General features: G+C 38.7%; 1 pseudogene; it reads left to right on the forward strand.

The window, feature by feature from the left end:
* The first annotated feature begins 3,403 nt into the window (after positions 1–3,403).
* LOC136278638 (uncharacterized) lies at positions 3,404–21,630 on the forward strand (annotated as a pseudogene).
* The last annotated feature ends 34 nt before the right edge of the window (positions 21,631–21,664 follow it).

The following is a 21,664-nucleotide window of genomic DNA, read 5'->3' on the forward strand; positions in this document are numbered from 1 at the left end:
CTCTTTCGTATTGCTTGTGTGTATGCTCCTAATAGAAATCTGGAGAGAGCTGAATTTTTTTGCTATGTTGGCCTCCGCCATTGATCCGTCGTTGTCGGTGAGAAAACCTCTTTTTTACCATGTGCCATCATTCAGAAGATTCGATCAAATTACGTATGTAATTACCAAAGAAACGATCTTCAAAATGAACTAAAGTTTTCTTTGGGCAATGTTTTCTCCGCGACGTAGGAAACTCTTCAAAATAGCACACGGAAGACAAAAATATCACGCCATATGTTGATTGCGTGACCAAAGAGTTAAGTAAGAGCATCCTGCCTTTGAAACTACTCAAAATCGTACAGAAATACCTTTTTCAGAAACAAATAACATTTATACTCAGTTGTTTGTTAAATTACTTTGTCTTTATCATTTGAAGTTTGTTTTCTGCAAAAACTTGCTGGTCTCTCGCTACGAATCTTTAGTTTTCTGCCCATTGTTTAACTTTATATGTGCTTAACCGTGCCTTGTAACTAACACTCGATAGAACCAGAACAACGTGTGCAAATGGGAGTTTGCAGGAGCTAAGTGACTAAGTTAGGGCTTGCAGACCTCATTAAGCTAAACTTGCAGTTATGGTCGCTCGACGGTCATTTTTTGCAATAAGCACAATTACGTAGAACAAAGAAAAAGGAATCTAAATTATCCATTAGGGCTCTGATTTGCCTTTATTTTTTACCAATTTGATTTTTTCTGCCTGGAGTGAAAATACTTTTTAATTACCGCAACGTCTGTTCGCCTTGTGAACGTATAGGCAAGACCAATTAATTTTACAAAACTTAATTAACCGCGAAAAAAAGAGTCAGTGTAAAATGCTTGTCTTAACGGTCACGGCTCTTAACCAGCAAGTAACCTTTTCGGCGCTTCTAACAAAGCTTCAGGTTCTTTGTTCGGTAAAAAACACAGTTGCGAAACCGTGTCAGCAGGTACTGTAACACAAAAGAATTCACAAACTAACAGCAGCTGCAGGGACCATCAAAACATTGTCATTCATTCCCCATTTTGCCTGACCTTGGCAGCCCACGACAAGGCTTGTTAGAATATCTCGGACATACGGCTTCTTACTCTTAACGTGTGACCTGGAAGTATCGAGACCGTAAAAAAGTACAAATGGCATTTAATACCTCTAAATTGAAAAGTTTGAAAGCTTAGCATTATTAAGAGACGACTCTCTATAGGGACCGAGTGAGATTGGAAAAATGGTGCACAAGGTCGGAAAAAATGGACTCCCTGATATTTTCGTCCAGAGATAAACCTATAGTATGCTAAGAATCGTGATATCACTCCTGGTTTCTTGAGAAAATTACCACAAAACCGGTCGACCCACAAGCCTCAAGCCGAAAAATCACAGAAATAAGGTCACTTTTCATGATCAGATAATCGAACTCTCGCTGAAGGCGCATAACAAATTATGTTTTCCTTCCGTTTATAATTTTATTTAAGAGGTATTTGCTAAGCTGCCTTGATGTCTGGACAGAGGTCGTGTTTTGAACCTTTTGCCGGCCGATAGGGCGAACACCGCTAGATTCAATAGTGACAAACTTGTAATACTAATTTATTTTATCATTGTTCAATGCCCGAGTGTTGGGATGACATGATACAGTGCGAGTTGTGCGAGGAATGGTTACACATGAGCTGCGAGGTATTTAAGACTGCCCCGGAGGGGTGAGTGGCTCTGCATTGTCTGCAGATTCCCAGACTCTAGACGTCTTCGTAATTGTTAAGGTGTTGTTTCGGATCCCTCAACAGTTATAATCGTTAAAATTAGACATAAGATTGATTTCGATGTAATAGTCTCCTCTTTTGTTAGGACGATGCCATTAATGTTGATTTGAATCTGAAAATAAGCAGAGAGTTACAATAGTTACGAATAGAAACATTTTAATTATCATAAGATTTACGAAAGAATTGTAATAGGAGTAGTTTCTTCGTACTTGTTCAGAAACTGTTAATGCTTATTTTAGAAGATCAGACTGAATTATTTTTGTGACTGGACGCCATAGTCTCCACTATTGTTATGACGTTTTCGTACCAAAGTTGATTCGCATCAGAAGAAGGAAAGATTTTTTGTAACAATTTCAATAGTTCGAATGCAGTAGTTTGTTCACATCTAATTCTTGCGTCATACTGTACGACTCGCTATAATGAATGCGGTAGAATTGGAACGAAATGGCTTTTTTTGTTTAGTTGTTTTTTTTTTTTACTTTTATTGTGGGAATGTTGTGTGTGATTGAAAAGAACATCAACAAAAAAGCTTGCAAATAGAATTAGTAACCAAATATGATACAAAGGATGCTTAAAAGGAAAGTTTGGTAGGGGGGTCCAAATCTGCGAAGGGCGTCCATATCCGCTAGCGGATTTGGACCAGGGGGTCCAAATCTGCTGTGACACCGGTTCCTGCTAGGCTTGTGCAACACTTTTCCGGAAAATCAATCCAGAAGTTGCAATATCTACCTCTCAGTGAGCAACCTCTTGATATTCATTTAGTTTCTTGTATAATAAAAAAAAAATTCGTAAGCGCGAGACAGAAATCTCGGTCTAGTGAGTGTAACGCAATCTTTCCTTCGTCACTTCCAGACCAGTTCTGTATTTTCGCTAATATGATTATATACTCAACAAATAAATTTAGTAGCAGAAAAATGTCCCCAGTTCAAGAGTGAACAGAACGGTGTATAGTTATCTTTGAGAAAACTTTCAAAGCTTATTCCTCGATAATTATTATATGAGTACAGTTCCGCGACGGAAACATGCAACAAAGTGGTTTCGTAGAAGTTTCCGTTTGTTTTCCTTTGGCGTCATCAACATGTTACGTCACCGGAAACACATGTTGCATCCAACGGAACACTTGCGGAAACATGCAGAAAAGTGGTCCGGTTCGGCTGTGTCCGCAGCTACGGAAACATGAGTAAACGTTATGATTCTGTCGACGGGAACACGTGTTAGCCGTTACGTTTCCGCAATAAAAACAAAGGTTTCCGCAACATTTCCGTAACCGGAATTTTGGTTTTTCGTCCTGTGTAATTCACATGAAAAATCAAGACGGATGAAATTTTGGCAGTGCGTGTTATCTGAAATTTGTGCTCGTGTTACACGACAAATGCAATACCTTTTAGCCAATCAGAAGCGCGTAATTTCATGTATATTATTAAAGTGGAAATAATCGAGTCAAAATGCATTACTCTCCTATTTTTTAAATTTGTTAGAGAGCGCGCGCACTTAATTAATTGATCTTGCGCAATTTATGACTTGTTGACGTCATTAAATTATTACAAATCTATAACACTGGCCTTCAGTGAAATAAGTGTCGAGCAGTCGCCATGTGAAAACTTAAGTAGACTGTTCATTCCTAGATCAGAATTTCATTGTAATGAGCAGAAATACCGTTGTTGAGATTTTGTTTCTTGTCTTGCTGCAATATTTTGCATTGCTAAACGGTAAGATGGTGACGACCAAAAAATTATGGAGATATGGTATTGTGCTGTATGTGACTGTCACATAATATCGTGTTTTCACGTTTAAATTAAGTTAGTTCAGTCTTCATATCATTTAGGGTATGGATATTTTATCACTTTTAAGTGAGTTTGTGTTTTTTTCCATGAATGCCCTACTGTATAAGAATACGACCCAGGTTACGATGTTATGAAGAAAATATAAAAACAAAAGGAATAAATTATTCATTCCTGATATTTCTTTTTAAAGCGTAAAGAGAATGAACCAATATTTACAAATTTTCTGATTAATAAACGAAAAATCAGCTACTTTGAAGGATTTAGAGCATATCAGTGCCAGATATCTTTTAGTGAATGATTATTCGAATATTCCCTAGGGATTTCAAAAGGTGTGAGGTCATCAAAAGTGAAGACATTTGTTGTCGTAACACACTACATACAAAAGTTGTGCTTTCATTTCCCGAAATTTCAAGTATGTTGTTTATTTTTATTAGTTACTGGAGATTGGATTGATATTGCTGAAAAACGACCTACATCTCAAAGCAGCACACAAACTCACTATCTGGCCAGTCATGCCGTAGACGGAAATTCTGAAACCTGCTCTCGAACCCGTCATCTGGTAAAGCAGATGTGGAGAGTTGATTTAGAAACGCGAGTGTGGGTAGTGTCTGTTAAAATTCTAACTAGAAGAAGGCTATCAAACGTTGACATCAGAATAGGTAAGGCTCAAGATAACAGTGAAAGAATTTCTATGTATAAACCAGTCATGTGATAAAAATTTCGATCCATCTGTGGGCTTGGATAACTTCCATACATTGTGGAGTTGAACTTTGTTCGTTTGTCTCACGATAGAGTCACCTATGATGTAGATCGCGACGTTTCGACTGCAATACTGCTAGTCTTCATCAGGCGACGAGGTCGATTCGATTGTTTACGTGTCGCTATTTTGAAAAGAACTTCCTGTAGAACAACCGTGTAAAAGCAAGCCATTTCAGTTTTCTTTCCTAACAAAACAGTTAACACGTCCACAAAAAATCTTGCGGCAGTCATTATTCCAAAAAACGAACAAACCAAGTTCAATCAGCAAGGTTAGAAAAGGCGGAAAAACGCGACGTCCTTGCTGAATATGACCACTCGTAGCCTTGACACTGAGGTAAATAGTTGTTTTAGTATATACTAAAATAGCAAGATAATACAGCATAAAAATATGATTTTGAATATTTTTTTCCTACAACGATTAAAATACTTCCGGACACGGACCCGCGTGAGTTGCTCGGTGGTGCAAAGGATATTCGGAGTTTGAGTACACAATCAAGGCGCGCCTTCAACGTTATCCGCTCTCTTAATATATGCTTAACTGGGATGTTCCGATAGATGGTGATAATCAATGTGCCGTGCGCTCTACCATATGTCGTTGCATAAAGGTTTCGCAAGGGTGATATATCGGAGAAATTGTAATTGCTTAAATTTTTTCAAATGTTTATTTTTTTCATTACGAAAGAAAATTTTAGTTGGCAAAAGGAATGAACAAAAAATTCAAACGCATTGATCTCAAGACTTAATCATCAATTAACAGAATCACAAATTGACAAACCATTATCTTTGAAAACTGCTATTGTGATGTCAGTAAATGAACTGTCAGCTCTGATTCTATCAGGTGGTTTTAAATTGGTCCATTGTGGTACCTACGCATTATGCATTGTTGCTTCGGACAACAACAAAACATTGTTCCTGGAACGAAATTCTGTTCATAAGGGACATAAATTCCTTTAACGGTGACGGTAACTTCGCCTTCATTTTGTTTTTTTCTTCAAGCCCGGCATCTCGGTGCTTGTCCTCTTTTTTTTTTTTTTTTTTTTCTCCTTTTCTAGAGTCCAGACTTGTTAGCTTTTACTTCGAGAGTCATTTGGAAGGAGGTCCTCTATTATTTCTCTCCTTGTTTTTGTGGTGGCCTTTTTATATGCAAGGTTCTGCGGTAAAAAAGAGTAAAATGTATTTGGGTGCATCTTTAGGGCAAATGGAGCTGGATTATTTTTGAAAAGGAAAATTTGAGGGGAGAAGTGAAACATTTATTCTGTGAATTGCCAGGGTGACAGTCACGCAAGTCATGCTCATAGCTGAGTGTCACTTATGTTTGATTAAGGCTGAATTGCGCAAACAGTCTGGTAATGCAAGTTCAATTTTTTATCGCGTTATTTGCTACGAAAAAGAAAAGAAAAAAAAGAGGACCGCTTACCTTTCAAAGCTATCCCCTGTAGGAATCACTAGACCGCTATAGCATGCAGCAAGATTCTGAAGAAATAACCATAACTGTTTCCAAACAGACGGCGCAAACCCCACGTGGTTTTTTAGGAAAATTATCTCCGGCTTTATCGTTTCTTTCAGCTAAAACAGAGATGCTTGGCACGGGTGATCAACTTAAAATAAGCCTGAACGATACCACAAAAAGTAGACAACAGTTTAAAACGAGTAACGTACAAAGTTCTAACGATTCAGAGCTTTTTAACAACCCTAATTTCGACACTGAAGCGTGTCCATGAAATCTGGCACAGATTGAAGTTTGTACAATCAAGGCACTTTCCACAGGTAGCCTGTGTAGGAAAAGTACATGGGAAGGGTAGGGAGAAAGGGGCGCATTTAAAATAGCTTTAAATATAAAAGGACTGGATAAAAGATTGGGATTTTTAAACCTCAGCAGGATAAGACTAGTGCGTTCACATCTATACATTATTTGGAATAGCTCGTTTTCTACACCCTAGACCCGCAACATTTCGTAGCCGTTTTAAATCTCCTCCCCACAAACGGCTTCTTTGATCCGAAGCGCATGCCTACCAATCTACAATGACACAAGTGTTGGCGCGAAAATCGCGGGGGTTTCCGGTGAATGAGGCACAAGATGCTGTTGTGGTTTCCGTTCACATTTCCGTTTAAGTAGCTTGATTGACTGTATGATACAACCTATATTTTTGGAAAAAGTGTGCCATTGTCATTTTATGCCAGCTATAAACGTACTAATAAAAACAAATAAATAAATAAATAAGACCGGAAAAAATTGTCAAAAATAAAACCGGAATACCACAAATGAACTTAGGGCAGTTATGAATAAAGCTTAAAAACTATTTTTATTTTTAGAAGCCCGCTGAAGGCAGGTTAGCAAAAAGCATACAAAACTAAACAGACGATTTTGAAGAAAATTACAGGATGTTCATCGAAAATCGACGAGGATTTCAGAGCCAGGGAACTTCCAAGAGCGAAAAATTTAGAAAATTTAGTTGGGATAGTGATAGTGAATAAATGTACTCGCACAAGGAAATGGGGTTCGCATCAAAGCAGCCGTTTGTGGGGAGAAGCGTTGCATTTAGGAGAAACCATCTTCTTTCTCCCGCGACAATTTTCGGGACCCACGAAAGTCTTCCCGCGACCCGCGACAATTTACCCGCGACCCGCAATAATTTACCCGCGACCCGCGACCCGCGACCCGCGACATTTCACCCGCAACCCGCGAAAATTCACCCACGACCCGCAACCCACGCCGTTTAGATTTTCTCCACGCAAAGGACTTGTGATGTAAGCCTCTCAAGTGGATTTGCTTAAAGTAATCCAACACGACTCGAACTTAATCATAGGTGATGAGGAACAACTGGCTTTTGAATCTAACCGACTGTGTCGCCAAGGTCTTGAAATCAAAAGCGCTTACTTGCAACGATATGACTGTGCTGAGCCAATGCTGGGCAAATATGTTTATATTTCACTGGGCCACAAAGGAGCAGCAACGCTGGAATTGTGTGATGTACTGGTCCACATGAACACGGGTAAGTTCCCGCTGGTCTATCTTGCACTACCCGTATCGGCCTTGTCTCTCTTTTTCGGTTTCTGTTTTGTTGCTGCCCACCTACCCCTCCCCTAACCCAACAACATTAACCCTACCTTGTTATCCATTGAATGTTGTTGGGTTAGGAGAGGGGTAAGTGGGCAGTTGCCTAGATACTGACACTGATCCTTCTTCTCCATCCACCCCAGCATCAATATGTCCCTACATTCATTCACATATCGGTCTATTCATTTTTTCCACGCTCACAAAAGAGATTATAAACATTTTATAATCTCTTGGCTCACATTATTTAATACATAGCAACCAGTTAGAAAACCGACTATAAGAGTGGTAATCCGCGAGTCTTTGCATATCGTTTAGATTTTGATTTATCATTGTGGAGAATGTAATATGACTCTTTTTCTGGATTCTTGCCTTCAGGTAATGCATTTGACGACCAAATGACTTACCTTCTTCCTAAGAGTTCTGGCAAGAAACTGATCAAGGGGATTATAAGGAGCGCAGATAAAAGTGGTAAATTTTGGTTCAAGGTGTTCAAAAACAGAAAAAGCTACGATAATTATACACGTTATAGGAAAGACGTCATTATAGATCTTCCTCCAGGAAAAGAAATGTTGAAGAGGAACGCATCTATCCTAATACCTGTGGAGCCAAGTGAAAACCACTACCGGGAAGATAAATGTGGTCCGAAGAATCATGACATCTACATCAACGGAACAGTCCTTGACTACTCTGAGGATAAGGGAACTGTCGCGGTCAAAAGTGTTTACATCCGTAAGCTCACACAACTTCATTTGCTTTATTTACCAAACCTTTTAAGCCTACAGTCTTTCTTGATTCTAGCTTGATGTTGTTCCCCAGCGATTCGCAGAATGACTCGAGTCGGTAGAACTAGATGCGGTGGCGAGGATAGGAGAAAGGGCGAGAGCTTTGTCAATAAGTGGTTGGAGTGGTGCTATAACAGGACTCTACAGGGGCAATACCCTAGAGGCCGATTTACACGGTGCAACTTTGTTACATGCCACTAGCTTGCCACACGAATTGCTTCGTATAAATCAAACCTACAAATCGCTTACGAATTTTCCATAAATTTCGAATTCTAAATTTTTTGTCTCAAAAAAATGTCGTAGGGATTTAAAAACATTGGTTAAAACGTATTTTGTGACAAATTTCCTGACATGTACCCGACGTTCGTCTTGTAGAATCTGTTATTAACTTTTAATACTGCACTAGATAGCTTTTGTAGACTTAGTTTAACTGAATCCTCGATCGTAATGGTATCAATTCCAAGGCTCACTATGATCTCTATCCATTTAACAGCTTTCAGTGAAAAGAAAATCAAGAAAAAGCGACTGCGGATCTTCCATTGCAGTATAAGTAACGTGCGAATAAGAAGAGGTGAATAAATATGTGCTGGTATTGAATATCATTTCTCCTTCCTTGTTTTTGTTTTGTCTCGATCGCAGAATCTCTTAAACTTTCTCATCAAATGCAAATAACCAGTTGATATCACGCCGGCTATCAGTATCATAGAAAGTAATTGTTTTGTTCATAGCTAACATCTGTGACATGCCAAACAAATGTGGTACCTCACTCGGATCTCAATGCGACAAAACATTCATCAGTTCGTCGTTTCCTCCGGGCGCGTATCACTGCAAGTGCAATGTTGGCTTTATTCCATCTCCTTCTTCAAAACTTGGTATGGACAATCATGTTAATCCCGGCGAACGCTGCATCAGAAAACCAAAAGGTAATTAGGTTTGTTGATAAAAATTACACAAAAATTAATAGACTGTGTCAATTTTTGTGGGAGAGAGTTGCCTCCAGTGCTTTGAAGGGTGAACCAAATTTACAGATCTAATCACTGTTTTTACTTTCTGTTCATCAAAGGTTGACTTAAACAATATACACATACTTTTTGTATTGGTTCTTTCATCAGCGCGCTTTCAGTTGCAACACAGCGGCCAGAATCTTGCCTCAGCAATGAAAGTAACTGCGTCTTCGACTGACAACTTTGACGGTTGCAAGAAAGACGTGGGCTGTAAAGAGGTTCTCGCTTTTGGCCGGTTTGTAGTGGATAGCAACTTAAAAACATGCTTCCTTTCACTAAATGAATATAAACCTTGGCTCATTGTGCATCTGGACGACTATAGGCCAGTGTCTTATGTCCGTGTTGCTGCTTCCCCGAAATTTCCTTTGGATCGTCTCATAGTGTCCGTAGGTATGAAAATACTGCAAGTTACGGATAAATCTAACAGTAAAGTTATTTCGTATTAAGCCTCATTTATCAACCCTTTTGAAGATGTATCTGTGATGGGGACTGATCCAGGAGAGTGACGGTCATAAAAGATATACAGGATGTAAACGGACTTGAGTACGAAAAAACAATATGACTCTTACTTCTAGAGCGAAGGCTGTACATAAGTCCAGCATCCCTATTAAGGATGAATTTGTGTTGGATTGAGTGTATATCCTCCGGGGCTCGTTGATTTGTTTGCTTTTCCTACCATTCGTGTTGCATTTCCATTCATTAATTGCGATTACCTTCTTTTCCAAACTTGATTTAAAGTTTATTTCATTCTTTTGTATCATTCAGGTGAAATAAAAGGAAAGTTGAGTCACTTTAAAAAGTGTGCATTTCGGCGCGTGTTGGAGAAAGGACAGCAGTTAAGCTTCGGATGTGACGATTACTTGTTCGGAAATGCCGTGAAAATAACAACTAACTCTCGCATATTGAGTTTATGTGAGGTTGAGGTGTACTCTTACTCTTATGGTAAGAACAGCATTTTGCAACACTTATTACTTCATGTAAAATCTCAAATAAGTCTATTTCATAAATTCATCCTTCAAATTTTTAGTTTGCAACTTAATCTTCATCAGTCGTGCGGTGTTGGAAGTATTGGAATAATTTTGTGAAATGTTTCCTTTAGGGCGAAACTTTTTTCTAAACTTGATTTGAACCTTTAGGAGCTGTAAGTCTGTAAGTTTCGAACTTTTTGGAAAAATCGCGGCCACTTAACCTTACTGATTTGACTAAAATTTGACATGAAGGCTAATTTTAGGGTCCTAACCACGAAATGGAAATTGAAAAGTTCCAGTTATTCTTTTATTCTACGGGTGCGTACCAAGGTTTCATCTTCCTTGGGGAGAAAATACCTTTCAGAAATTTGTATAGTTATTATGCCTGGTAGACTACCACGTAATTTACAGACGCAGAAACTCGCTATTGTAGATTCCTGAATTGTTTTTAGTATTTGGGATCCCAGATTAAAATATAGAAGCTGATTATCCAAGGCTTTTTGACCATGCTTTTATTGAATTTTAACAGCGAACGTTGCTTTGCAACCTGCATCTAAACTCAAAAAGTCTCTCATGAACGATGGAGATCTCCAGTCATGTTTTAGGACAACAGGAACTGTGTGGTCTCTGGACCTGGGAAATAATATCCGCGTAGCGGTGGTATTTATATCACATGGTCGTTCAACGAGTCTTGGAGGTTCTGAAATAACAGTTGGTGAGTTCAGCCAGATGTTATTCTGAAATTATGACTCATTCTATCAATCGCGTTTCCGTGTGGGTCTTTGGTTACATTGCCAGGTTCAGACTACTTTTTGTCTTTACTAACGTTTTTACTTACGCACGGCTTTTTACTGAATTGTCTTGAACGTTTCCGTGAGCAGAAAGGACTCAGGCCAGGAGTATTGGGACTCAATAGTGTACTGTGCGCTAAAACTTGAATTAGAGGGACCCTAACTAGCAAGACTGTGGTTTTTCTGTAAGACCCCAATGATCATGAGGACCTTATCGTTTACGGTGTACTAAAGCTTGTATTGAAGTGAGCCACGACCGGTGATAGTCCCGTGAGTGTTCTATAACACCCCAATGATCGTGAAGCACCTGATAGTGGGTCGATAGTTTACGGCGTACCAAAGGTTGAATTAAGTGGACTAAGACTACTGATAGTCACGTGGGTGTTCTGTGACACTCTAATGATTTTCTGGACAAAATATAATTGTATAATAATACAATGGGGCTTGTATTAAGCCGACCACGACGAGAGTTCTTTGGGTGTTCGCATAAGAAATATTTGTCTGTATTCTAAGTTATAAATAAATATGTATGTCTGTCTGGGTATATAGAGTGTTCAAAAGAAGCGGTTCTTATTGCGGTTTGTGCTAAGTCAGGGTAAGTGCTATGTGTTGAGTCCAGCATTGGCTGTACACATAAATGCATAACTGACTGTGCTGTTTTACTATCAACCATGGCTGTCAACTTTGAAATTACAGGTTACTCAGGAAAGAAAGAAATCTGTACAACAATTCCTAAATATAAAGAATCGGCAAATTACTTTGAATGCCAGAAGCCGGTTATTGGGAATAGATTGGATGTCGACTTGAAAAGTCGTCGCACTTTTGAAATTTGTGAAGTGGAGGTTTTTCAGACAAAGACAGGTAAGAATGCGCAATTTTCACTCTTTTTCCAACAGATGTTTCTTTATGAATCAAGATACCCACGACTGCAAACGTTTGAAAAATTTGCGAAATACCTGAAGTTTGTATTATTACTTTATAGATCGACCATTTGTTCGCTTGTTTCTTAGTAATATTTTGATTCTATTTTCAGTAAACTTAGCTGCAAAGCGTCCTGCGAAAGCATCTCAAGATAACGACAATGCATACAGAGGCTGTGATCAGAAAATAGGTATTGTATTGTTTTGTACGCAAATGTGCATTTATTTACAGACTTTCTATCATAATAAGTTATTTGCTTGTTCAGTATTTACTAACCTTGTTCGTCTAATTCTTTCTTTCGTCGCAGACAAATCGTTCTCTATCAACGAAGATCATGTTCCACTGTGGTGGCGTGTAGACTTGATAGCAGTATGCAAAGTTCATTTGGTGCGAATTGTGACAGCGACAGGCTACAAACCGGCTGACCTCAAAGGTTTAAAAGTTCTAGGCAAGTTATCGAATACGTGTGTCAGACCCCTCTCTCAGAGCAACTTGATATCTTATTCTTCACGACGAAAAAGTCAGAGCACCCTCGCCACATGCCCTCTGACGAATTCTTCTTGTGAATGAATCTTTGGTATTTCCACATTGACAGGAGATGGAGCTAAAGTTGGCAGTCTGGATTCTCCAACAGCAGAACCTGTCCAGACTATAATTCTTTCAAAGGACACCAGAAAGAGGATTGTCAGCCTCTTTCTTGAAAAATTTCCCGCCAAACTCCAGTTCCGTGAGGTGGAAATTTACAATGGCCCGTTGTTAGGTAATGATATACATATCAAAGCAATTTTGATGATTGGTGTTAAAAGTTGTACCTTTACTTGAGCGCCGTTTGATGCAGAGCTATTTATGGAATAATTTTTCTTGAATTTTTGGGCTTTAGTTGTTCTTTCAGGAGGGGTCTGGTTATGGCATATCAGTGTTGGTTCAATAAATAGCCATTTTGTGAGAGTTTTGACGCGTTAGGCGGCGAGGCCACGAGAGTCTTGGAACGGAAAAATAAGTTTCTCCACTCAAACATCTTCTCCACTTTATCTGAGCACCTAGGCCTGGAGTTTCATCAAGCACCCAAAAAACCGCCAGCAACGCAAGCTTTTAATACTGCTAGAAATGTCCTTTATCACGAAAATATAAATCAGTATTCCCATGCTATGCCTTTAGAGTTTTTTTTTTACGTTTTCTAGTTGTTGATGTCTGTAAAAAGCCTTATATTTGTGGCGACAATTACAAATGCGTGAATGGGAAAAAAAGTCATTCGTGTATTTGTCCGAGTGGATTCCAAATAACAGGGCGGTATAAGAAATGCAAAGGTATGTGAAGCAATAAGAGGATATTTGTTTTGCTCTGATGATTTGAATTCTTCACTATGACTGAATATCAGAAATATTTTGTTTGTTTCAAACGCGATATTTTAATTTATGAAAACGTTTTTCGTATCAGCTCCTCGCAGTGACTGCTCGCTCAGTCTCGATTTAGTAGATTGCAAATATTTAACATTTATTTGCCGAAGCGAAGTGAATTTTGTTGAATGATTCCCGAAACAAAGTCAAGGAGATTATTCAACAATCTTCACTAAGCCTCAGACGAATAGGTGCTTTAGTATAATTTCTAAATAAGGTGCTATTGAATTATGTTGTAAATTCGTGATGTAAATTGAAAATTATAAATTGTGCCACAATAGTTCTGAATTCAGTTTTTCTTAGAATTTAACAGGTTCATTTTATTCCATCAGCCAAAAACTACATATCTTTCTTTTGTAACGTGTAGCGCCAAATGTTTTAGTATTTTTTTCGTTTTTTAGGTGTGTATTTCCTTTCTATTACGTATGTCACCTCCATTGACAAAACACGAGATAGCAATTTTGACATAATCACCTTACGCGAAGCAATTATAGCGAGATATGACTCAATCTTCGACCAATCAGAGCGCGCGCACTCCTCTGATCACCGGAGTTGTTGTTAGTATATTCCACACGGGTGAATAGTGCTTTTCGCGTGGGTTTGCTGGCTTGTTCTGAGGTGATTAGCAAGAACTATTTACCTTCGGGCAGACGACGAGATAAAATCGCCTGTCAGAAGTTAAATTTCTGACCAAATTCGGTATTTTTGCTACAAATCTAATATGAATATTTGGCTCCACTTCGATGAATGCTTGTTAACCATAATAGCGTGCACGACGCCATAAAAGACATGACGTATATACTCATATACCATAAACAGTTAGACACACTCATTCAATACAACTGAGGAGGGAGGGGTTGGGCAACATACTTGAAATGCCCAGAGTCTTTTAAAGAAACCTTATTAATTTTTATAAACAGCTTCAATAGCTGCAATTTTTTTTTCTAACTTCAGTAGTTTTCCGTTTTAAAATTCTTAGACATCGACGAATGCGCTTCTAAAAATGCATGTAATCATGAGAGGCACGTGAAGAACTATCATTGTAAGAACACCGCTGGATCATATGAGTGCTCGTGCAGGGATGGTTACGAAGCTGTGAGTGATGCCAAAGGAAAACTTCAAACATGTCGAGGTAAAACGACAACAAACTACTTTGAAACCACTTTATCAGTTGAACTAAGCCTTCACATGGTCATGTGATTAACAATCGGTATTCTTTCCCATGGAATTTCATGATTTCAAGAAATATGAGGATCAGGATTCATTCTGCCAGAATACAGATTTTCAGACGAATGTCAGTGAAGCTGAAGGTTTTATGACCATTTGAAACCTTAACAATTTCATGCTTTCTCGTTCAGAAGAAATACATTTTCCATGACTATTTGTAGGTAAATAAGTACATAATATTGATCATCTTGCAAGACGGGAAGGGAAAATTTTTATAGCAGTTACAATGTTATAGCAGCTACAAAACATAGGCAACAATTTGAATGAAAATCATGTAAGCGTTACTAGAGGAAAAAGCGTTTTCTCTCAATACAAATCCTCCTGCTTTGGAAAGTCTTTTTTTCCTTTGATAGAAAGGCCATGTTACTATGGTCATGATCAATATTGTTGTCATTATTATTATTATCGTAGTTATTATTATTATTATGCAGAAAGAGAGAAAATCGCACATGTTTTAGCCATATTTGGAATCAACTCAGTTTCCAAGACGCGAAATCCTTTATTTGCTTTAGCTGTCTAACATGTCTCAAATTATTCCCAAAAAAAACAAAATGGATGTGAAAGTGAACATAGTTTGTGCTTTAGTGTACAGCTTTAGTTGAACTCGTGCTATGAGCTAATAATTTTGCTATCCTATATCTCGTATTCTTTTCTGAACAATTTTCAGACAAGGATGAATGCAGTAATCCAAAATTGAACGAATGCAGTAAGGACACCACATGCGTCAACCAGATAGGAAGATACATTTGCAAGTGTGTTGTGGGATATGAGGCAGACAAGGGAAGTAAGGCTACCGCCATAGACATCAAGTGCATCGGTAAGAACATTATTATTTTTCAAGAAGTGTTAATGAGACTGTCAAGCTTTAAGATCACCAGTGAAATGAACCACCATGATATGGATGTTGCAATCAGTTAGATTAGCGGGCAATGCGAGACGTTTCGTTACAGCTTACACCAAATTTGTCCAACATGGGGGCTATTCATTAAGTCTTACTTTTAGATATAAAATGACAAAGAGTGCATGGAGAATGGAGTTTGCAAAGACTTTGGAGTTTCGCACCTGTGTGATTGTAAACAAGGTTATCATATGAAAGACAAATGTTAAGTTGGAAAGGTATTATACACAAGAAATGTCAAACTGAGTCAAACTGAGTATCTGTTACATCACAATTACATCTTAGTGTAATGATTTAGTTTTAAAAGTCTTGAGGTCACACAGAATCATCTTGTATGATACATATTTCAGTGCCCAGCCATTAAACGCCTTTTCGCTTCCAGTTAAATAAAAGCCCATCAACAAGGGAGAATTGCATGTTAATAAATACAAAATAATTACCGTATTTATTTGGCTATAAGCCGCGCAAATTCACGCTAATATTCAGTAAAAAATCTGAGCTATAGAAGGGGGTTTGGCTTATAGCCGAGATTTTTCCTAAAACAAAACTTTTTCGACTTATTAGAACAATGATAAATGGGCACGTGTTCGCGTATAAGCCGAGTGAAAATAAATAAAATAAACTTAGGGTAAAGTATGTTGGTCATAAACTTTTTTGTTTTGTGGTGGCTCCTAAAGGAGCCGTTTGTTTGTAGTTGGAGCGGTCTGTTCTTACCTCTCGTCGTCTTCACTGTCTAGATGTTCATGACAATCAGTGTTTCTTTTGTGAACATTGTGTTCTAAAATAGAGCTCGGCTTATAGCGAATGTTTTGGTTTAATTTTTCGTGATGGTGCCGCTGAGTTTACAAATTGGAAGTTTGGGATCTCGGCTTGCAGCCGGGATCGGCTTAAAGCCAAGTAAATACGGTATGTGTCATCCTTCTTCATCCTAAAGATATAAATGAGTGCAACGAGGACAAAAATATCTGCGGCCTCAACTCCGTTTGTACAAACACTGTGGGATCTTATCACTGCAACTGTGAAGTGGGCTTCAAGAGTAATATGAACGATGGAAAGAATTGTTCTGGTAAGTAATAATGAATATTCGAACTCCTGCTTGAATTAAACGATGTTTGATATATTTCATATGTTATCCTTTCAGATTCCTGCTGCAGAGAGAGAATTTTGTAGAAAAGGAGCTGAAAATTTCTTTCTGATTGCCTAACATGCCGATATATTTCCGAGATTTTCGCAAAATAAAGCACATTAGGTTCCGAAAACAACCCAGTTGGACTTACACTTATAAAAAGAACAACAAAAATCTTAAATAGTACATGGAGACCACACAAACATTTTTTCCAAAATATCCATGCATGGATAATACAAGGCACAAATCATAAGCTTTGAAAATTCTTTTCTTTCTAACAGAGAGGCCATGTTACTATGGTCTTTATCAATATTGTTGTCATTAATATTGTTATCCTAGTTATTATCAAAGTTATAAATATGCATTTTCCTCTCTCTTGTTCTGACCCCAAGGACGTCTTTGTAGTTTCGTACTAAGTAAGGTATGCTCTACGTCCATAAGTATTTGTGATAAAGCACGTGGTTGTAGAGGTTTTGAGGGTGATTTCTCTAGTATATAGTCCATCTCTTGTCTCTTGCAGATTATGATGAATGCGAGATTGGTCGTCCGTGCGATATGATTTGTGCAAACACATTTGGATCGTACACCTGTAGCTGCCACGAAGGATATCGTTTAGACAAAATGCATTGCGCAGGTAATAATAAGGTAGAGGATACGAATTTTAAATTGTTAACTGCGTTTAAAAGAAATAACAATTTAGAATTGTGCATAAGAACAACTCAGGTCTACATAATAATAATATTAATAATAATAATAATAATAACCGTTTATTAACAGCATTTCCATGGGTAAAATGGCTCTACATCTGTTATACAAACATAAAATTGGGTATTACAAAATGTCTGAGAGCTGTCTCCGAAAGTGAGATTAAGTGCACGATCTGCTAATTTGTGGTGGGTTGACATTTGATGGGTGGAGAGAACCATGAAGTTGGTCTTATTAGGGTTCAAGGCAAGTTTAGAGTCCTTAGACCATGATCCGAGTTTGGTAAGGAATTCGTTTAAATCACACGTCGTTGATTCCAATCCCATTACTGCACAGTGAGTGTAGAGGGATGGGTCATCAGCGTATTGAGAACAAGATGTGGATAGATCTAGGATTTCTCGGAGGTCTGATACACATAAATTAAAGATCATCGAACCAAGAATCGATCCTTGAGGTATTCCAAACTGTGATTTGAAGTGTGATTTAGTGTCATCAATTTGTACAAATTGTGTTCGATCAGATAAATAGCTAAGGAGCCATTTTAAATAGTTTTAGGAGAAGCCGAGTTTGTAGAATTTCTTTAACGTCGTCTTGAAACAAACCGTATTAAAAGCCTTAGAAGAATGGGAGAGAACCATCAAGACGATCTCTTTCCTTTTCCTAGCGCGTTTTATATAATCTCTTATTCCAAGAAGGGCAGTAATGGTAGAGTGCCCTTTACGGAAACTGAAAATGTTATCATGAAGAAGAGAGGCGCTATTTGCGAACTCCGACATCTACCGGCCGACCAACCTTTCGCACACCTTAGACAACACCGGTAACATCGAGATTGGTCTTAGTTCGTCATTAATTGTTGGGTTGTCTACCTTGGGTATGGGCGACACTTTGGTGATCTTCCAAAGCTCTAGGAATTGTGCTTTAGTTATACAACCGTTAATGATCCCAGTAAGAGGGCCCGCCAAGTGGTCAGCCACAAGCTTTATTAATGTAGTTAGAATCTGATCAGCTCCCGTGGAACAATCGGACCTTAAGGTTTTAATCGCTTTGAATACCTCTTCTCTAGAAACAGGACAATTGTTGAATAGAGTATGGTAATCCGAATCATCGGAGAGATTTTCGATCAGTTCAGTCAGCTCAACGTAGGGAGTCGCATTTACATTAAGAGTTCTTTGCGCTGTAGACGCGAAATGACCATTCAACGTATCAGGGTTGAAGCGCAAAGGCTTTGGGCTAGGCTTAAGAATTCTGTGGATGACCTTCCAAACTTCACTTGACTTGTTTGAGTAAAGCACCTTCTCAATAAAAGCTTTACGGGAAGTTCGGATAGCAGCTTTCAGTACTGAACGAAAGTAGTCCAAATTTGTATCAGAAGGGGTATTGTGGGCCTCGTATCTGCAGTGTCTCTCTCCTAGGTCTTTAATGTAAGGACATTTCATCCAAGGCGCTGGTGGCCTAGTAACACGTATCCTTTTTAACGGGGCGTGTCTTTCTATGCATTCTAGAATCAGGGAGTTAAGGCTCTCTAATTGTTCGTCTGGATCGTCCGAACATGATATGATGGACATGGGAAGCGTAGAGAAATCCTCTACAAAAGACTCCTCTTTGAAGTTTTTCATACCCCGTATGTGTTAAAGCCGCTTAATGCAAGCATAGATGGCGTCGTGATCACTTATTATGGAACAAGGCACTACACCTGTGTCCGTAACCTTCTGTGGGTAGTTCGTGAGGTGATCTATAAGAGTTTTCGTTGTCTTTGTAGTTCTTATCGGATGCGTCACTACTTGCGTTAATCCAAAGACGTCAAGGATGGTCTGGTACCTTTATTATATTGACATCACCAGTAAGGATTAGCATGCCATCCCATGACACTGTGAGATGACCAAGCAAACTCTCGAGGCTATCTAACCAGCTAGATGGATTTAAAATACGTTCAGAATTATAAATAACGCTCACCAACGCTTTGCTGTACTTGTTACGGCCGAGAATCTCTACCCAGAGGTGTTCCATCTCTGGAAAGGAGTGCTCTATGTCGCGTCGGCGCTTATATTATATTGTCTTTGATGTAGGCGCCGAAACCTCCTCCTTTCAAGCCTTGCCTGTTTCTAAACTTAGTTGTAAAGTCAGGTACCGATACGTATTGTAGTAACTGTGGCTGGTCTCTTAACCAGGCTTCGCTGAAGGCGATAATATCTTACTGCGGAAAAATGTTGACAGTTAGTGGAAACTCGTTAAAAGTGGACGCTAAGGCTTTTGTATTAAGATGCATAATCTTGAAATGTGAGTTTTTATTACGAAGAGGGTGAGCATAATCAGATGGACTTGATAATGCAGCATCCCGAGTGAATTCTGTGGTGTCGTCGAGTAGCTCAGCATCAGGACATTTGTAAAGAGGCAAAGCCATTCTTACGCAATTATCGCACAATCAGTCACTGACCATTGGTTTCCAGTTAACACATTCCCAGTGAAAGCATCCGATACAATTAACACCTAAAATGTTCTTTTGATTGCGTCTAATTGTTTTCTCCCAGAGGTCACATTTGGCTGGTGTTGTTTTCGAACTGGATGTTATAGTTTTGGTATTTGTCGCTTTTTCCTGGCCAGGTCCGGGGTTTTTTGCCACATCACCGCTTAGCAGGAGTGCTAGGGTAGCCACAGAGTTACTGTAATAAGCGATGCGTGTCTTAGAAAAACGTATTTTTCGTCGCTTTATACATCGACCAGAGGCTCTTGTCCCATTCTCAAAGTAAAAAAAAATAAGGTGATGTTTTGGTGATTATGCTCCATAACATAGGCATCCCACATACCAGAAATAAAAGGCGCGTTAATTATCAGTGGAGATTTAGCAAGCTTTCCATCCTGGGATACCCTTTGGACGTCCTTCCACTCTTGTATGCAAATACGAGACTCGATTACGAGATCTTTCAAATCTTGGTTTCGGGATGTAAACAAATCCATTTTATACCGCTTGGATCAATTCGAGCTCCAGCAAGGACTACTACTTAAGGGACATTATCTTAAGCGGATTGTAGGCTGGTTTCAGGCACGCCGACGCGGTTTATAGCGAATCCAAGGAGGCAGAAAGCGGAGAGCCAAAATTCGTGGCCGATCGCCATCGCAACATTTTTCAGAAATACGCTATCCTAAAGGTTGGATTTGGTCAAGCAGTTGATAACTTCATACTTTGTATTATTATACTACTGTATTTTGGCCACTAGAGGCCGATTTTCAGGCAATGACAGCCGAATGTAAACGCATGCTGCTCAAATGTCGTATGAGGTCTGGCGTTCATACGTACGAGGCAATAATAGGGCGGTCAAAATTTCAAATTGATGTCAAAGATAATTATTAAAATTATCAAAATGATAAAATCCTTTCTTTATCATACCACTCACCTTGTGGTACGATTACACAAAGCATTGAGACCTTCTTCATGTCAGCGTAAAATGGGGTTTCTCTCATCCAGACCCTTTCCATTGCGGGGACACTTAAATTGCTGATTCCATTCAACCGACATAGCCATGTCCCCAAAATTGGGAATCATCTCTTAGAGGTCTTCTCGACTGAGTTGTTTATGCCGAATCAATCGTGAACACAAAGGAATGGAAGGTGATGTGTCCTTTCTGTTTTGCATAGAAATTGATGAATGCCAGGAAAAAACATACGACTGCCCAGCTTTCTCAAGGTGTAAAAACCAAAATGGCAGTTATGAATGTCTCTGTGAAGGTGGTTATAGAAAGGCGTCGGACGGAACTTGTTCAGGTAATGTTTTAAAGTCAATTTAATCTAGATCCATAGAGCTGAGGTAACTATATCTAAGCTGATAGATGCATGTTGGTTCCTATCCAAATAATTAGTGCTTACGGTAAGGAAACAACATCACCATAGATACGTATCATTACTGTCCTCAGAAATTTGTCATCCAGAATGCGAAGTAAATTCATATTGTCAGAATGGAAAGTGTATGTGCAAGAAGGGCTTTTCTATGGGCCTGAACCTCACTTGTCAACCAGGTCAGTGATTGATTTTATTAAATAGAATAGGATGGGTTGGAATAAAATGGGATGTTACAACAGAACAGGATAGAATAAAATGGGGTAGAGTAAGATAGCATGGAATATGTTGAGATAAAAAAGAATGACATAGGATGAGTAAATTATAAGCTTTTCCAGCAACACTTTCTTAGGCACCATCACAAGCCGAATATTTGTTAAGCCCCATTTATGAAGCGTAACTGTAATTGTTCGCTGGCTATGCATAAATTCCTTGGTTGCATAAAGAAGTAGCCGATGACATGAATTAAAAGTACTCGGAGATGAATGAAATTTTGCTGCCATCATCTATCATAAATAAACTAGCCTTGGAAGCTTTGGGCGGCAAACAACCATCTTCAAGACAACTTTATCAATTCGTTTGTGATTAACTGATTTTGTTTTAAATATTGCAGTATAGTATGTGTACAAACTACATTCTAACTTTTTCTCGT

This window comes from Pocillopora verrucosa, unplaced genomic scaffold, assembly GCF_036669915.1.
Source record: "Pocillopora verrucosa isolate sample1 unplaced genomic scaffold, ASM3666991v2 scaffold_4, whole genome shotgun sequence".
Taxonomy (NCBI): domain Eukaryota; kingdom Metazoa; phylum Cnidaria; class Anthozoa; order Scleractinia; family Pocilloporidae; genus Pocillopora; species Pocillopora verrucosa.